The following is a 17,404-nucleotide window of genomic DNA, read 5'->3' on the forward strand; positions in this document are numbered from 1 at the left end:
GTGTGTGTGTTCATCATCCTCAACAAATACTCTGTACCCATAAAATGTGTGTGTGTGCACATATATATGCGGATAAAGCAAATGTGGCAAAATGCTAGCAATTGTGAATCTAAATGAAGAATACATATGCATTCATTATAATATCCTTTCAGGTTCTCTAGGGGTTGGACGTTTTTTTTCAAATAAAAGTTGGGGAAGATGGAAAGATTCCCTAATAAAAATTAGGGAAGATTTTCATTTGCCTTCTGAAAATCCTCTTTAAATGTTCCATTTCACAAAACAAGCAAGGTCTCTTGACTACCCTGCTTCTGCTGTTGTTGCTATTATCTTGCCCTTTAATTAAATCTGACAGACAGGCAAGCATGTTTGAGCTGGAGGTAAACCAAGGCCAAGTGGAATCAGGGCAGGGTGTTCTCCCTCTTGAGAGCTGGAGTCTCAGCACAAAGCCTGAGGCAAAGCAGAGAGAAAATCAATAGTCCTCAGCTAAACTCATTTTCAAATGTGAATGTTGCTTGCTTGCGATTATCGAGAGAGGAACACAGTGAAGAGTTTTTCTCTTGAGTTGTTTTTGTCATTGTGTTCATGGTTGTTGTCTGATGGTCTTTGCCTACCAGTCCAACTCACTATTTTAATATCATCTTTAGATTTAGATAATGATTTATTCTGAATAATGACAGTTAACCACACTTGGGGTGTCTCCTATAGGCTTGTTTACTGGGCAGTTTTTGAGATCCTACTATGCACATAGAAGTGTGGTAGGCTTATGGCAGTTGAGGGAAAGAAACGTTTATCAAATCATGTCACAAATATACACTGATATGTGTTTAGTGGTAAGGATGGTCTGGCTGGAGGACTGACCTTGTCAGGATAGAGACAGAGAAGGTATTGGTGAGTAAGCGATACTGAGCTGAGATATTCAAAGTGATAAGGATTAGCTGGGCAAAGTGTGTGTAGGCACATCTGTGTTGGGTATATGCTCAGTTGTGTGTGGGGTGTGAAGATGAGTGTAATTGGGAAGTGAAAAGAGTATTCTAGGCCAAGGACAGAGTGTAGGCACAAAACCGTGAGGAGGGAGTATGGAGGGTGTTGCTGCCTTCACAGTTTCACTGTAGTAAAGGAGAGAACCATGGAAACCAGCAGATTACAGCTCTGTATGCTCTATGGTGGTGGCATTCTAGTGTCACTGAGATCAGGAAGGCTGAATTTCCCCAAAAATATCTCCATTACCACGTGTCAGAACTTTCAAATCTATCACTAGCCTACACAATCTTTGCCTTCTTCTTACACTTTATTTTAGAGTGCAAAGGATAAGTCCTTTATTCATTGATTTTTTTTGTAACAAATATTTATGGAGAGCCTATGATGTGCCAGGCATGATTCTAGCAGCTGAGGTTCCTGTGTTGAACCCGACAGAAACAGTTTCTCCTTTCATGGAACTTATAGTAAATCATCCCTCCTCTATAAAATCATGACTGCCTGGACATGCTTCTAGAATCTTGTCTCCCTAGGGTAAATTGCTCTACTATTTACTTCTATTGGCTGCTTTGAATATAAAGTGGTTGAGCTGGGAACAGCCTTTTCAATAAGTGGTGCTGGGAAAACTAAATAACCACATGCAAAAGAATGAAGCTGGATTTCTATCTTACATCATATACAAAAATTAACTCAAAATGGATCAAAGACTTAACCTTAAGAGCTAAAACTGTAAAACTCTTAGAAGAAAATTTTGGGGAAAATCTTCATGACATTAGATTTGACAATGACTCTGTGCATATGACACCAAAAGCACAGGCAACAAAAGAAAAAAATAAATTAGATGTCATCAAAATGAAGAACTTTTGTACATCAAAGGATATCATCAAGAAAATGAAAAAAACAACCTCCTGAATGGAAGAAAATATTTGCAAATCATATGCTTGTTAAGAGATTAATATCCAGGATATATAAATAATCCTAAAACTCAAAAGCAAAAAACCAAACAACCCAGTTCAAAAATGAGCAAAGGACTTAAACATTTCTCCAAAGAAGATATACAAATGACCAGTAAGCACATGAAAAGATGCTCAACATCATTAGTCACTGGGGAAATGTGAATGGAAACAAGACACCACTTAACACATAATAGGATGACTATAATAATAAAAATGGAAAATAATAAGTGTTGGCAAGGATATGGGGAAATTCAACCCCCATGCATGAGTGGTGGGAATGTAAAATGCTGCCACTGTGGAAAGCAGTTTGGCAGTTTCTCAAAAGATTAAACATAGAACTACCATGCAACCCAGCAATTCCACTCATAGGCATATACTCAAAAGAATTAAAAGCAGAGACTCAAACAGATATTTGTACATCAGTGTTCATTGCAGTATTATTCACAATAACCAGAAGGTGGAAATAGTCCTAGTTCCCATCAACAGGTTAATGGATAAATAAAATGTGGTATATACATACAATGGAATAATACTCAATAGAAAAAAATACTAAAGTTTTGATAATTATTAAAACATAGACATCCCTTCAAGACAGTATGCTTAGTGAAATAAGCCAGATATAGATACACAAATTTTGTATGATTCCACTTACATGAACTACCTATAATAAGCAAATTCACAGAGACAGACAGTAGAATAGAGGTCACCAGGGGCTAGGGGAAGAGGGGAAGGATTAGTTATAATTTTATGGGTACAGAGTATTTGTTGAGGATGATGAAAAAGTTTGGGGTATATAAAATGGTGATGGTTAGCCAACATTATGAATGTATTTAATACCACTGAATTGTAGACTTATGAATGATTAAAATAATAAATTTTTTATGTATATATTAACACAATAGAAAAATGAGAAAAAAAAAGTTAAGAGGGATTTTGAGTTGCCTGGGTAAACCCAAGAAAAAGAGATAAAGAAAACTAATATCAGGTGAGGAGAAGAGAGATTGTGCACATAGGCAGGGGATGTTGGTGATGGGGTAGATCTTGGGACAGAGAGGTGACTAAGGGTACTTAAGTCTGAGGGAGAGATAACCAATGAGCAAATTTAGGTGGTATAATGGCCAAGGGACTTCGATGATCTGGAATGTTTAAATTTGCATAGAATTTATATTTTGGTTTGAAGGAGATGGATAAATAACACCTCTCTTTTCCCCATTGGGACAAAAACATTAGACAGAGAGAAATGAAAATAATTAAGAAGACTGTAAACCCCCCGAATTAAAACATTTCATTCTGTCACTTTCCATTTTAGGTTGCCAATGCTGTGATTTAAGTTCCACCAGGACCTCGAATCTCTTTGAGAGTGGTTTATTTTGTACTTCAAGGAAAAATGTCTGAATCCCATAATTTAATGACAGAGAAAAAGGAAAACCTTCAAAAGGTAAGATGGGAATGAGAGAAATAATCTAAATGCAAGGAGTAAGGAGAAGATGTGATAAGGGAAAAGGAAGAACTCCACGAATACAGCAGGAAGCTGGTATTCTGGGGATCAGCAGAGATACACTTGATTCTTTGTATAAGGCAGTGAGTGGATGTGTTAGAAGACACATGACACATGAAAGGAAAGATTGTTCCTTTAGAAAAATATTTTTATTTTCAACTTAAAATGTCTTGGTGCAAAATGAAGAAAATGCTTGGTATGGCTTCTTGTCTTGTTACTGGAGTAGGTTAATTTTTTTTCTTTTCTGGAAGCAGTGAAGACTATGCCCTCCTTTTCCATCTTAGAAGAGGTGAGCAGGTATGTGTGACCAGCCCTGTTATCCTCAGCAGACCACAATCCCACACTATTTCTCCTGGGGGTGAGAACCTGCCTGTCTCACTTATTCTCAGCATGTGTGACGGTAGTAATATACAGTGACAAGTTTTCCTTTTGCATGTGGGGCTCTGTAAGTGGGGCTTCCTCTCTTCTCTAGGAAAAATATTTAAAAGTAAGTTAAGTTTCTCCTATTTACTGATAGGGATATAGCAAGGTAATAAGCGTGAAACATTTATCATGCCATGATGTAAGATAAAAAGACTACAGAATATCTCAACATTTATTGTTTACTTTTATGGTAACTTACATACATTTTCCCTTGAGAGTTGAAGGACTCACACCTTGTGTTCTATGGTCTCTAGGTAACAACGTTTTCAAGTCCATTCTTGTCCCCAGATAAAGGAATGGTTATAATCATGACAATGGCCACAATGCCTTGGTTTTCAGGGAAAGATTTTCTAAGAGTCTCTGAGACATTTTACTTTTACTTTTTCTTACTAATTGGAAAAAAAACGGTGAATGCTGTAATGCTGTACTCTTCAAAGTACAGAAATCCTTGCATTTGGCCAGAATCCATGGTAAATTAAAGAAAGACGTTAGTGTTTCCTAGGAGCATATGGCCGCTAAAATAATAACAATCAATTTATACATGTATATGTGTGTGTATATGTGTACACATGTGTGAGTGTGTGTGTAGTGCTAGGTTCATGTGTTTTCAACTTTATGCAAGATGACCTACAGATGATGTAAGTTCTAATTCACTTCAGAATATTGTGTACAAGAATGACACTCCTAGCCTGTAAAAAATTTGGCATAAACATTGTAGATTCTTTCTGAAGTACACCATTTACCCTCAGCCAATAAAGAAGAGCTAACAATTAGATATCCCAGAACCTTGAAGGCAGTGACCCTCCCAAGAACATTGACAGGCATATATGTCACTTTATTTACATGGATATACAGTTTTTCAACCCAATATTAGAGTCGTCTCATATTTTTTCACCATTTGAAGAACGGTCATCTATTGTATCCACTCTTCCTTAGAACAGAACCAGATAGTTTTACAGAAGCTGCAATGAACAAGTCTCTAGGACTCTGAGCTGAGCTGGGAAAATAGAGCCCTGTGGCCCAGCAGCTCACACTCAGGAGGTGTGGCTGGCAGCTTGGGATAGTCATAAATTTAACACAATTGCTTGGAAGAACAAAAGTAAAATGATACTTCTGGGAATTGTGTCTGGACAATGTTACTTCCCAGGCAGCTCTTACTCTTTATACCCAATAGAGATGTTAGAAATAAAATCATAGCCAAGATACAAAGGCACAGTTTTCATCTAGTTCTCTCTTATTAACTCCCTATTACCAATTTTTCTTCCTGTATGGACTTACCAGTTGTATAGCATGACTCATTTTGAAACACTGCTTTCTATTTTTCTAAGCCTATAAAATAGTTTTATTATCCCTGTGGTTATTTCTTCCAATTCACAGTTTCAGTACTTTGGGCACTGATGTCTTATTGGAGAGTCTAGCTCATTAGATAGTAGGCAAACATTGTCAGGTTCATGCATTATGAGCCATGGCTACACACTTCCATGATCAACCCACCTCCCGCCAACCATGACCTCTAGAGTAGAGTTGGTTGTTTCCCCCAGGCTGAATGTCTACATGGTGTCTTATTTCAGTTTAACACAGCTCTCTGTTGCATGGAATTTTTAATACTTGGTTGGCTTCAGAGCAATTTGGGAATGTTTTATCTACCCCAAAGCCATTTATGTCTCTGGAGAGACTTAAAATGCTCCGTCCTTCTACCTCATATCCTTTACAGTTCTACTCCCAGAAGGCCTCAGAAGGTTGTGCCCTTTTCTCTGTGGGATTCCAATTATAACAGACAGGTTAATTACCCCAAACCGAGGTATAGAAAGTAGTATCTAAGAGGCTTCCACCACTCAAGAGTGCTGGTGAGCTCTTACTGAATATTCTTTTGTGTTAATAGAGATACTCATTTTAAGTGTATATGTCACTAGTTATACTTCAGGATACATTTAAAAATTGTGTTCACACATCAATCCGCTAAAGTTTGTCATGTGTCATGTTTGACACAGTAATTATCGTCAGCACAATGACAACCCACTGATTATCTTCTCCATTTAATAAACTAGAACAATATGATTTTGTGGTTGAGATTTTCAGTGTTTACCTATATCCAGTTCCACTCTCTTTCAGGCACAGGATAATAATTACATTTCCCTACTGCCTTGTAGTCTGATAGGACCATGTGTCTAGTACTAGACAATGGGCTCTGAGAGGAGGTGATGTGTATCATCTCTGAGATGAAATATTTAATTTCCACTCTAAGACCTTTTTTGCACTTCCATTTACCTGCCACATTGACCATGGAGGCCATGTGTTCCAAATGGCACAGCTGTAGGATGACAAAACCTCCATCAGCCTCTATCACTGAGTCACCAGATAGATGATAGTTGGTCTTAGTGAAAAATAGAGTGACCTTCAAGATGGCAGAGGAGTAAGAAGTGGAGATCACCTTCCTCCCCATAAATACATCAAAAATTCATCTACATGAAGAAAAACTCCTACAGAACATCTACTGAACGCTAGCAGAAGACCCCAGGCTTCCCAAAAGGCAAGAAAATCCCCATGTACCCGAGTAGGGCAAAAGAAAAAGAAAAAACAGGGACAAAAGAATAGGGATGGGACCTGTACCTCTGGGAGGGAGCTGTGAAGGAGGAAAAGTTTCCACACACTAGGAAGCCTCTTCACTGGTGGGGATGGGGAGTGGGCAGGCGGGGGAAGCTTCAGAGCCACGGAGGAGAGCACAGCCACAGGGGTGTGGAGGGCAAAGCGGAGAGATTCGCGCACAGAGGATCGGTGCCAACCAGCACTCACCAGCCTGAGAGGCTTGTCTGCTCACTCGCCGGGATGGATCGGGGCTGGGAGCTGAGGCTCTGGCTTTGGAGGTCAGATCCCAGGGATAGGACTGGGGTTGGCTGCATGAAGACAGCCTGAAGGGGGCTAGTGTGACACAGCTAGCTGGGAGGGAGTCCGGGAAAAGGTCTGGACCTGCCGGAGAGGAAATAAACCTTTGTTTCTGGGTGTGTGAGGAGAGGGGATTCCTTTCCAGTGTGCCCACAGAAGGCAGAACACTGCCTAAGTGAGCTCCAGAGGTAGGCACAAGACGCAGTTATCAGCTCAGACCACAGAGATTGACATGAACCGCTAACGCTGCTCCCACTGCCACCAAGAATCCTGTGTGCAGGCACAGGTCACTATCCACAGCCCCACTGGAGCCTGTGCAGCCTGCCACTGCCAGGGTCCCGAGATCCAGGGACAGCTTCCCCAGGAGAACACACAGCACGGGTGTTGCAATGTCATGCCGGCCTTTGCCGCCTCAGGCTCACCCTGCATTCCAATTATGACTACGTACCCCTTGCTCCCCCCGGCCTGAATGAGGAAGAGAGCCCTAATCAGCCGCTGCTTTAACCCCGTCCTGTCTGGGTGGGGAACAGACTTCTGAAGGCAGCCTACACACAGGGGTGGGGCCAAAACCAAAGCTGAACCCCAGGACTGTGCGAACAAAGAAGAGAAAGGGAAATTTTTCTGTGCAGCCTCAGGAGCAGTGGATTAAATCCCCACAATCAACTTGATAAACCCTGCATCTGTGGAATACCTGAATAGACAACAAATTTTATCAAAATTGAGGTGGTGGACTTTGGGAGCAACTGTGGACTTGGAGTTTGCTTTCTGCATCTAATTTCTTTCTGATTTTATGTTTATCTTAGTTTAGTATTTAGTGCTTATTGTCATTGGTGGATTTGTTTCTCGTTTGGTTGCTCTCTTCCTTTTTTTTAAAATATATATATATATATATTTTTCCCTTTTCTCTTTTTGTGAGTGTATATGTGTATGCTTATTTGTGTGATTTTGTCTGTATAAGTTGGCTTTTACCATTTGTCCTAGGATTCTGTCTGTTTGTTTTTTTGTTTTCTGTTGGTTTGTTTTTGTTTTCTCTCTTCCTTTTCTTCTGAGCCACGTGGCTGACAGGGTACTGGTGTTCCAGCCAGGTGTCAGGACTGAGCCTCCAAGGTAGGAGGGGCAAGTCCAAGACATTTGACCGCCACAGACCTCCCAGTCCCACATAATATCAATAGGCGAGAGCTCTCCCAGAGATCTTCGTCTCAGCACTAAGACCCAGCTCCACCTAATGGTCAGCAAGCTCCAGTGCTGGATGCCCCATGCCAAACAACTGGGAAGACAGGAACACAACACAACCCATTAGCAGAGAGGCTGCCTAAAGTCTCACTAAGTTCACAGACACTCCAAAACACACCACCAGATATGGCCCTGCCCACCAGAAGGACAAGATACGGCCCCACTCACCAGAACACAGGCACCAGTCCCCCCACTAGGAAGCCTACACAACCCATTGAACCAACCTCACCCACTGGGGGCAGACACCAAAAATAATAGGAACTATGAACCTGCAGCCTGAGAAAAGGAGACCCCAAACACAGTAAGTTAAACAAAATGAGAAAACAGAGAAATATGCAACAGATGAATGAGCAAGGTAAAAACCACCCAGACCAAACAAATGAAGGTTAAATAGGCAGTCAACCTGAAAAAGAATTCAGAGTAATGATAGTAAAGATGATCTGAAATCTGGGAAATAGAATGGAGAAAATACAAGAAACAGTTAACAAGGACCTAGAAGAACTAAAGAGCAAACAAACAATGATGAACAACACAATAAATGAAATTTAGTAATCAATAGCAGAATAACTGAGGCTGAAGAACGGATAAGTGACCTGGAAGATAAAATAGTGGAAATAACTACTGCAGAGCAGAATAAAGAAAAAAGAATGGAAAGAATTGTGGATAGTCTCAGAGACTTCTGAGACAACATTAAATGCACCACCATTTGAATTATAGGGGTCCCAGAAGAAGAGAAAAAGAAAGGGTCTGAGAAAATATGTGAAGAGATTATAGTTCAAAACGTCCTTAACATGGGAAAGGAAATAGACAATCAAGTCCAGGAAGCACAGAGAGTCCCATACAGGATAAATCCAAGGAGAAACATGCCAAGAAACATATTAAACAAACTATCAAAAATTAAATTCAAAGAAAAAATATTAAAAGCAGCAAGGGAAAAGCAACAAATTACATACAAAGGAAACCCCATAAGGTTCACAGCTGATCTTTCAGCAGAAATTCTGCAAGCTAGAAGGGAGAGGCAGGATATATTTAAAATGATGAAAGAGAAAAAACTAAGATTACTCTACCCAGCAACGATCTCATTCAGATTCGATGGGGAAATTAAAACCTTTACAGACAAGAAAAAGTTAAGAAAATTCAGCACCACCAAACCAGCTCTACCACAAATGCTAAAGGAACTTCTCTAGGCAGGAAACACAAGAGAAGGAAAAGAACTACAATAACAAACCCCAAACAATTAAGAAAATGATAGTAAGAACATACATATCAATAATTACCTTAAATGTAAATGCATTAAATGTTCCAACCAAAAGACACAGACTGGCTGAATGGATACAAAAACAAGACCTGTATATATGCTGTCTACAAGAGACCCACTTCAGACCTAGGGATACATACAGACTGAAAGTGAGGGGATGGAAAAAGATATTCCATACATATGGCAATCAAAAGAAACCTGGAGTAGCAATACTCATATCAGATAAAATAGACTTTAAAATAAAGAATGTTACAAGAGACAAAGAAGGACATAACATAATGATCAAGGGATCAATCCAAGAAGAAGTTATAAAAATTGAAATTATTTAGGCACCCAACATAGGAGCACCTCAGTACATAAGGCAAATGCTAACAGCCATAAAAGGGGAATCAACAGTAATACAATCATAGTAGGGGACTTTAACACCCCACTTTCACCAATGGACAGATCAACAAAAATGAAAATAAATAAAGAAACACAAACTTCAAATGATACATTAAACAAGATGGACTTAATTGATATTTATAGGACATTCCATCCAAAAACAACAGAATACTCTTTCTTCTCAAGTGCTCATGGAACATTCTCCAGGATAGATCATAACTGGGGTCACAATCAAGCCACGGTAAATTTAAGAAAATTGAAATCGTATCAAGTATCTTTTCCAACCACAATGCTATGAGACTAGGTATCAATTACAGGAAAAAATTACAGGAAAAAGGCTGTAAAAAATACAAACACATGGAGGCTAAACAATACAATGCTAAATAACCAAGAAATCACTGAAGAAATCAAAGATTTCAAAAAATACCTAGAAACACATGACAATAAAAACACGATGGCCCAAAACCTATGAGATGTAGATGTAGCAAAAGAAGTTTTAAGAGGGAAGTTTATAGCAATACAACCCTACGTCAAGAAACAAGAAACATCTCAAATAACCTAATTTTATGCCTGAAGCAAATAGAAAAAGAAGAACAAAACCCCCAAAGTTAGCAGAAGGAAAGAAATCATAGAGATCAGATCACAAATAAATGAAAAAGAAATGAAGTAAACAATAGAAAAGATCAATAAAACTAAAAGCTGGTTCTTTGAGAAGATAAAATTGATAAACCAGTAGCCAGACTCATCAAGCAAAGAAGAGAGAAGACTCCAATCAACAGAATTAGAAATGAAAAAGGAGAAGTAACAACTGACACTGAAGAAATCCAGAGGATCATGAGAGATTACTACAAGCAACTTTATGCCAATAAAATGGACAACCTGGAAGAAATAGAAACATTCTTAGAAACGTACAAACTTCCAAGACTGAACTAGGAAAATATGAACAAACAAATCACAAGTACTGAAATTAAAACTGTGATTAAAAATCTTCCAACAAACAAAAGCCCAGGGCCAGATGGATTCACAGGTGAATTCTATCAAGGATTTAGAGAAGAGCTAACACCTATTCTTTCTCAAACTCTTCCAAAATATAGCAGAGGGAGAAAAACTCCCAAACTCGTTCTACGAGGCCACCATCACCCTGATACCAAAACCAGACAAAGATGTCACAAAAAAAGAAAACTAGGGACCAACATCACTGATGAACATAGATGCAAAAATCCTCAACAAAATACTAGCAAACAGAATCCAACAACACATTAAAAGGATCATACACCATGATCAAGTGGGGTTTATCCCAGGAATGCAAGGATTCTTCAATATACGCAAATCAATCAATGTGATACACCATATTAACAAACTGAAGGATAAAAACCATATGATCATCTCAATAGATGCAGAAAAATCTTTCAACAGAATTTAACACCCATTTATGATAAAAACTCCCCAAAAAGTGGGCAGAGAGGAAACCTACCTCAACATAATAAAGGCCATATATAACAAACCCACAGCCAACATCGTTCTCAATGGTGAACAATAGAAACCGTTTCCTCTAAGATCAAGAACAAGACAAGGTTGCCCAGTCTCACCGCTATTATTCAGCATAGTTTTGGAAGTTTTAGCCACAACAATCATAGAACAAAAAGAAATAAAAGGAACCCAAATAGGAAAAGAAGTAAAACTGTCACTGTTTGCAGATGACATGATGCTATACATAGAGAATTCTAAAGATGCTACCAGAAAACTACTAGAGCTAATCAATGAATTTGGTAAGTAGCAGGGTACAAAATTAATGCACAGAAATCTCTTGCATTCCTATACACTAATGATGAAAAATCTGAAAGAGAAATTAAGGAAACAATCCCATATACCATTGCAACCTAGGAATAAACCTTCCTAAGGAGACAAAAAACCTGTATGTAGAAAACTATAAAACACTGTTGAAAGAATTTAAAGACAATACAAACACATAGAGAGATAAACCATGTTCTTGGTATATCTTTATACCAAGATTGGATTGGAAGAATCAACATTGTGAAAATGACCATACTACCCAAAGCAATCTCCAGATTCAATGCAATCCCTATCAGACTACCAGTGGCATTTTTCACAGAACTAGAACAAAAAATTTCACAATTTGTATGGAAATACAAAAGATCCCGAATAGCCAAAGCAATCTTGAGAAAGAAGAACAGAGCTGGAGGAATCAGGCTCCCTGACTTCAGACTATACTACAAAGCTACAGTAATCAAGACAGTAAGGTACTGGCACAAAAACAGAAATATAGATAAGTGGAACAGGATAGAAAGCCCAGAGATAAATCCACGCACCTGTGGTCAACTAATCTATGACAAAGGAGGAGAAAAGACAGCCTCTTTAAGAAGTGATGCTGCGAAAACTGGACAGCTACATGTAAAAGAATGAAATTAGAACACTTCCCAACACCATACACAGAAATAAACTCAAAATGGATTAAAGACCTAAATGTAAGGCCAGACACTATAAAAATCTTAGAGGAAAACATAGGCAGAACACTCTATGACATAAATCACAGCAAGATCCTTTTTGACCCACCTCCTAGAGAAATGGAAATAAAGAGAAAAATAAACAAGTGGGACCTAATGAAACTTAAAAGCTTTTGCACAGCAAAGGAAACCATAAACAAGACAAAAAGACAACCCTCAGAATGGGAGAAAATATTTGCAAATGAAGCAACTGACAAAGGATTAATCTCCAAAATATACAAGCAGCTTAGGCAGCTCAATATCAAAAACTCAAACAACCCAATCCAAAAATGGGCAGAAGACCTAAATAGACATTTCTCCAAAGAAGATATACAGATTTCCAACAAACACGTGAAAGAATGCTCAACATCACTAATCATTAGAGAAATGCAAATCAAAACTACAATGAGATATCACCTCACACTGGTCGGAATGGCCATCACCCAAAAATCTACAAACAATAAATGCTGGAGAGGGTGTGGAGAAAAGGGAATCCTCTTGCACTGTTGGTGGGAATGTAAATTGATACAGCCACTATGGAGAACAGTATGGAGGTTCCTTAGAAAACTAAACATAGAACTACCATACAACCCAGCAATCTCACTACTGGGCATATACCCTGATAAAACCATAATTCAAAATGAGTCATGTACCACAATGTTCATTGCATCACTATCTACACTAGCCAGGACAGGGAAGCAACCTAAGTGTCTATCGACTGATGAATGGATGAAGAGGATGTGGCAGATATACACAGTGGAATATTACTCAGCCATAAAAGGAAACAAAATTGAGTTATTTGTAGTGAGGTGGATGAACCTAGTTTCTGTCATATGGAGTGAAGTAAGTCAGAAAGAGAAAAACAAATACCATATGCAAACGCACATATATGGAATCTTATAAAACATAAAATGATTCTGATGAACCTAGGGGCAGGACTGGAATAAAGACGCAGAGGTAGAGAATGGACTTGAGGACATGGTGAGGGAAAGGGTAAACTGGAATGAAGTGAAAGAGTAGTATTGACATATATACACTACCAAATGTAAAATAGCTAGTGGGAAGCAGCTGCCTAGCACAGGGAGATCAGCTCCGTACTTGTGACCACCTAGAGGGGTGGGATAGGGAGGGTAGGAGGGAGGCACAAGAGGGAGGTGTTATGGAGATATATGTATACATATAACTGGTTCACTTTGTTGTACAGCAGAATCTAACACAACGTTGTAAAGCAATTATACTCCAATAAAGATGTTTAAAAAAATACCTGAGTTTTTCTAAACCACTGAGATTTTTCAAAAATTTTTTTTATTGAAGTATAGTTGATTTACAATGTTGTGTTAATTTCTGCTGTATAGCAAAGTGATTCAGTTACACATGTACATTCTTTTTTCATATTTTTCCATTATGGTTTATTACAGGATATTGAATATAATTCCCTGTGTTTTATAGTAGGACCTTATTGTTTATCCATTCTATATACCATAGTTTGCATTTGCTAACCCCAAACTTCAAATCCATCCCTCCCCTACCCTCTCTCCCCCTTGGCAGCCACAAGACTGTTCTCTATGTCTGTAAGTCTGTTTCTGTTTCATAGATAAGTTACTTTGTGTTGTATTTTAGATTCCACACAAGTGATATCATATGGTATTTGTCTTTCTCTTTCTGACTTATTTCACTTAATATGATAATCTCTAGGTCCATCCATGTTGCTGCAAATGCATGATTTCATTCTTTTTTTATGGCTGAGTAGTATTCCATTGTATATATGTACCACATCTTCTTTATCCATTCATCTGTTGATGGACAATTGGGGTTCTTCCATGTCTTGGCTATTGTGAATAGTGCTGCTGTGAACATAGGTGTGCATGTATTTTTTTGAATTATAGTTTTCTTCAGATAAATGCCCTGGATTGGGATTGCTGGATCATGGGGCAACTCTATTTTTAGTTTTTGGAGGAGGCTTCAAACTGTTTTCCATAGTGGCTGCACCGATTTACATTCCCATCAACAGTGTAGAAGTGTTCCCTTTTGAGAATTTTTTAATCACTGCATCATAATCTAGACTTTCCTTACCAATAAAGATTTCTTTCATTATTGAGCACAAAGTCATATGACCCTAGTTCCATGTACAGTTACTGCTCAAGGTAGGACAGGTGTCATTAAGATTTAGAGATATCTGTATACATACCACCCAGTTTGTCACAAATAGCTACATGAGATTCCACCAGAGATGTTATAAATTACACTGCTTCCTACAGCCCAAGTTCCGTGCATGCATGGAGCTAGAGCAATTCAGGTGAAGTGAAGGTCACCTTGAACGATAGTAATATTCATCAGAAGTTGCAGGTTTATAGGGATTATAGTAGCCATATATTACTGTGATGATGTTACCTAAAATCTTGGTGGTTTTACAGCAAAATCATGTATGATCCTGACTCTTTGACTCACTAGTTTATGGATTGCCTGCAAAGAGGATGGGTAGGTACTCTGCCACAGGTTGTGTGTCATTCGTGTCACAGGTGTTTCATTCTGGGCCTCAGGCTACCCATGGCATGGTCTTCTCATGGTGGGTGGCAAAAGCACAAGAGACCAAAACAAATCGAGCAAGCACATTTAAAGCCTCTGATCATGGCGTATCTGTCAATATACTATTGGCCGAAGTAAGCCAGATGGCTAAGCCCAAAGTGTTTGGAGATGGGGTCCTGGTGGGGATGTATACTCCACCTACTCTACTTAGAGGCATCAAAGCCACATGACAAAGGGCATAGGTGTATACTTCTATTAAAAGGAAGAAGTATTAAAAAATTTAAAAATAAAAAGTAAAAAAAAAGGAAAGAGTAGGCTTCCCTGGTGGCACGGTGATTGAGAGTCCGCCTGCCGATGCAGGGGACGCGGGTTCGTGCCCCGGTCCGGGAAGATCCCCCATGCCGCGGAGCGGCTGGGCCCGTGAGCCATGGCCGCTGAGCCTGCGTGTCCGGAGCCTGTACCCCGCAATGGGAGAGGCCACAGCAGTGAGAGGCCCGCATACCGCAAAAAAAAAAAAAAAAAAAAGGAAGGAGTGAAAAATAGAAAAAGAAAAATGTACATTCTACCAAAGGAATCATACTGGAATAGGAAGAATTAACTAAAGGTCTTTTATTTCAAATGACTGTGAAATCTTACATTATCTTTCCCCATGATATGATTCAGCTATATAGTCAGTATCTCCCTGTCCTGAAATATTTATTCTTATCTATTTATATATTAATATATTTATTTGTTTTTTGGTTATTTATGTATGGAATTTTGTGTCTTGGCCACCTGGTAGTTAATCCTTATCTTTCCTCTTCCTCCTTTGGCAAAGGGCATTTTCCTTTCACTATATACTTAATTATTTTCAATAAATTGTAAAATTAAAGTTAACTTCTGATTTAATCAGTGAGTTATTACAACATTGCTCCCTTGGATTGTGTAAACAAACATATATATTCAACACAATATGGTTCTTTTTATTTTTCCAATTTATAGTTGTTGTTGCTGACCAATATAGCAATTGAGTAAATAAATTGTCTCTATTTCTGCTTCTTTCCATTGTGATTTAACAATGAACAGTTCAAGATTTCATACTTGTTTTTCATCAGAAACATTCCTTGGAGCCTGCCACAGTGAATGGCCATACTAATACTTCCCTCTTTCTTATCCATCCCTTGGTCCTATTCATCATGAAGGCATGTGCTTGGACAGACTGTCCATAAAGTGACTAATGAGAAGATAACACAGGCAGTGATAGAACCATCAACTCCTCTGCTAAAGTTTCAGCTACTGAGGGTTTGATCTGGGACTTGAAGTGTCCTTTGCATGGTTTTACCCCAGGTGCTCTTTGGGATTGAGAGTTGAAGTGAAAGAACCATTTGATATTCAATATGTGAGCCTATTCTTAGAGCACATGTGCTGCAAACCGGGTTATCTGATCTAATTCAGAAAATGTTAATTGCACACCTATGTTTCAGGCATGTTCTAAGCTCTGGGGATATAACAACAAACAAAATATTCCCTGCCCTTATGGTGCTAACATTTTAATGGGACCCTATGGAGTCAGGCAATGATTTTTGAAATAACTTTCATAGTAAGACTCCTACCAATAAATCTTCAATTACTGCTTTTACTTAGCACATGACCTCATCCTCAGACTAAGGAAAGGAGTCAGGGTGGGTTCCATTTTTATTTAAATATTAGCAGTCAGCGTGACCCCAAAAGTTTGAAATACCTTGAGACATCCAGGAGGCTGCTATTAGGAGTATAGAAGTGGTAACAAAGAGTGTGTTTTATTTTCTAATTCCTTCTGGTTATAAGAACACATATCCCTAGGCTCTTCCACTAATGGTTAGGATTCGATATGCCTTGGGTGGGCCCTGGATGATTAATAATAAATGGCTCAGTGATTCTTATGATCAGCCATGTTTAAAAAAACACTGCAATAGGAGACGTAAGAGCATTGGTCCAAGCTCTGAAGCGCATTTTCCTTAATCATCACAACAGCCTTGCAGTGTAGACATCTTTGTCTTTCTTTTACAGGCAACAAGAATAGTATTTAGATCACAACATTAGTAACTGGCAGACCTTCAATTGGAACCCAAAGATCCAAGTCTGTCTCCAAGCTTCAGGCTCCTTCTATCAGACTACACCATCTTTTATTTGTGCATTAGTTCATTTATTCATTTAATCCTTGTTTCTAAAGATATTTATTGAGTATTAGACTTAGAGATGGATGGTATGGGAAAAGGGGGAATGAAGTTTTGAGTAAGATCCAAGGAACTCAAAGTCTACCAAGTGTTGCATTTATTTAAGTCCATGAAACATATCCTGGGAACACAGAGGAGAGAAAGGTCAGTTATAAGTGGGCAAATGCTTCACAGAGGAGGTGGCATCTCAGAATGTGTATAGATGGGGACAGAGGGCCAAGATTCTAGGTAGAGGGAACAGCCTGAAGAAAATCCAGGGGTCAGCAAACACAGATTATAGGGAATCACAGGATGAAGGAAGAGGGGTTTCCACAGTCACACACCTAATTTTAGAATATTTGAAATGGTAGTTAAGATTGACAGATGTAAATATACTAGATATCAGAATCCTTTTGAAAATTTTAAGCTCTAGCAGCACAGGGCCATCTTTCTCCTGAGCACAATCTGTGAATCTAGGTAAAAGCTGCCCCTTTCATAGGCACCATCTAGTCTAATTCTCTTGGGCCAATGTACGCGTTTATATTAACTGCTCAGCCTCTGTGTGCATTTGAGTTCAATCTTTTGAGTAG

The sequence above is a fragment of the Delphinus delphis genome, chromosome 6, assembly GCF_949987515.2.
Source record: "Delphinus delphis chromosome 6, mDelDel1.2, whole genome shotgun sequence".
NCBI lineage: Eukaryota > Metazoa > Chordata > Mammalia > Artiodactyla > Delphinidae > Delphinus > Delphinus delphis.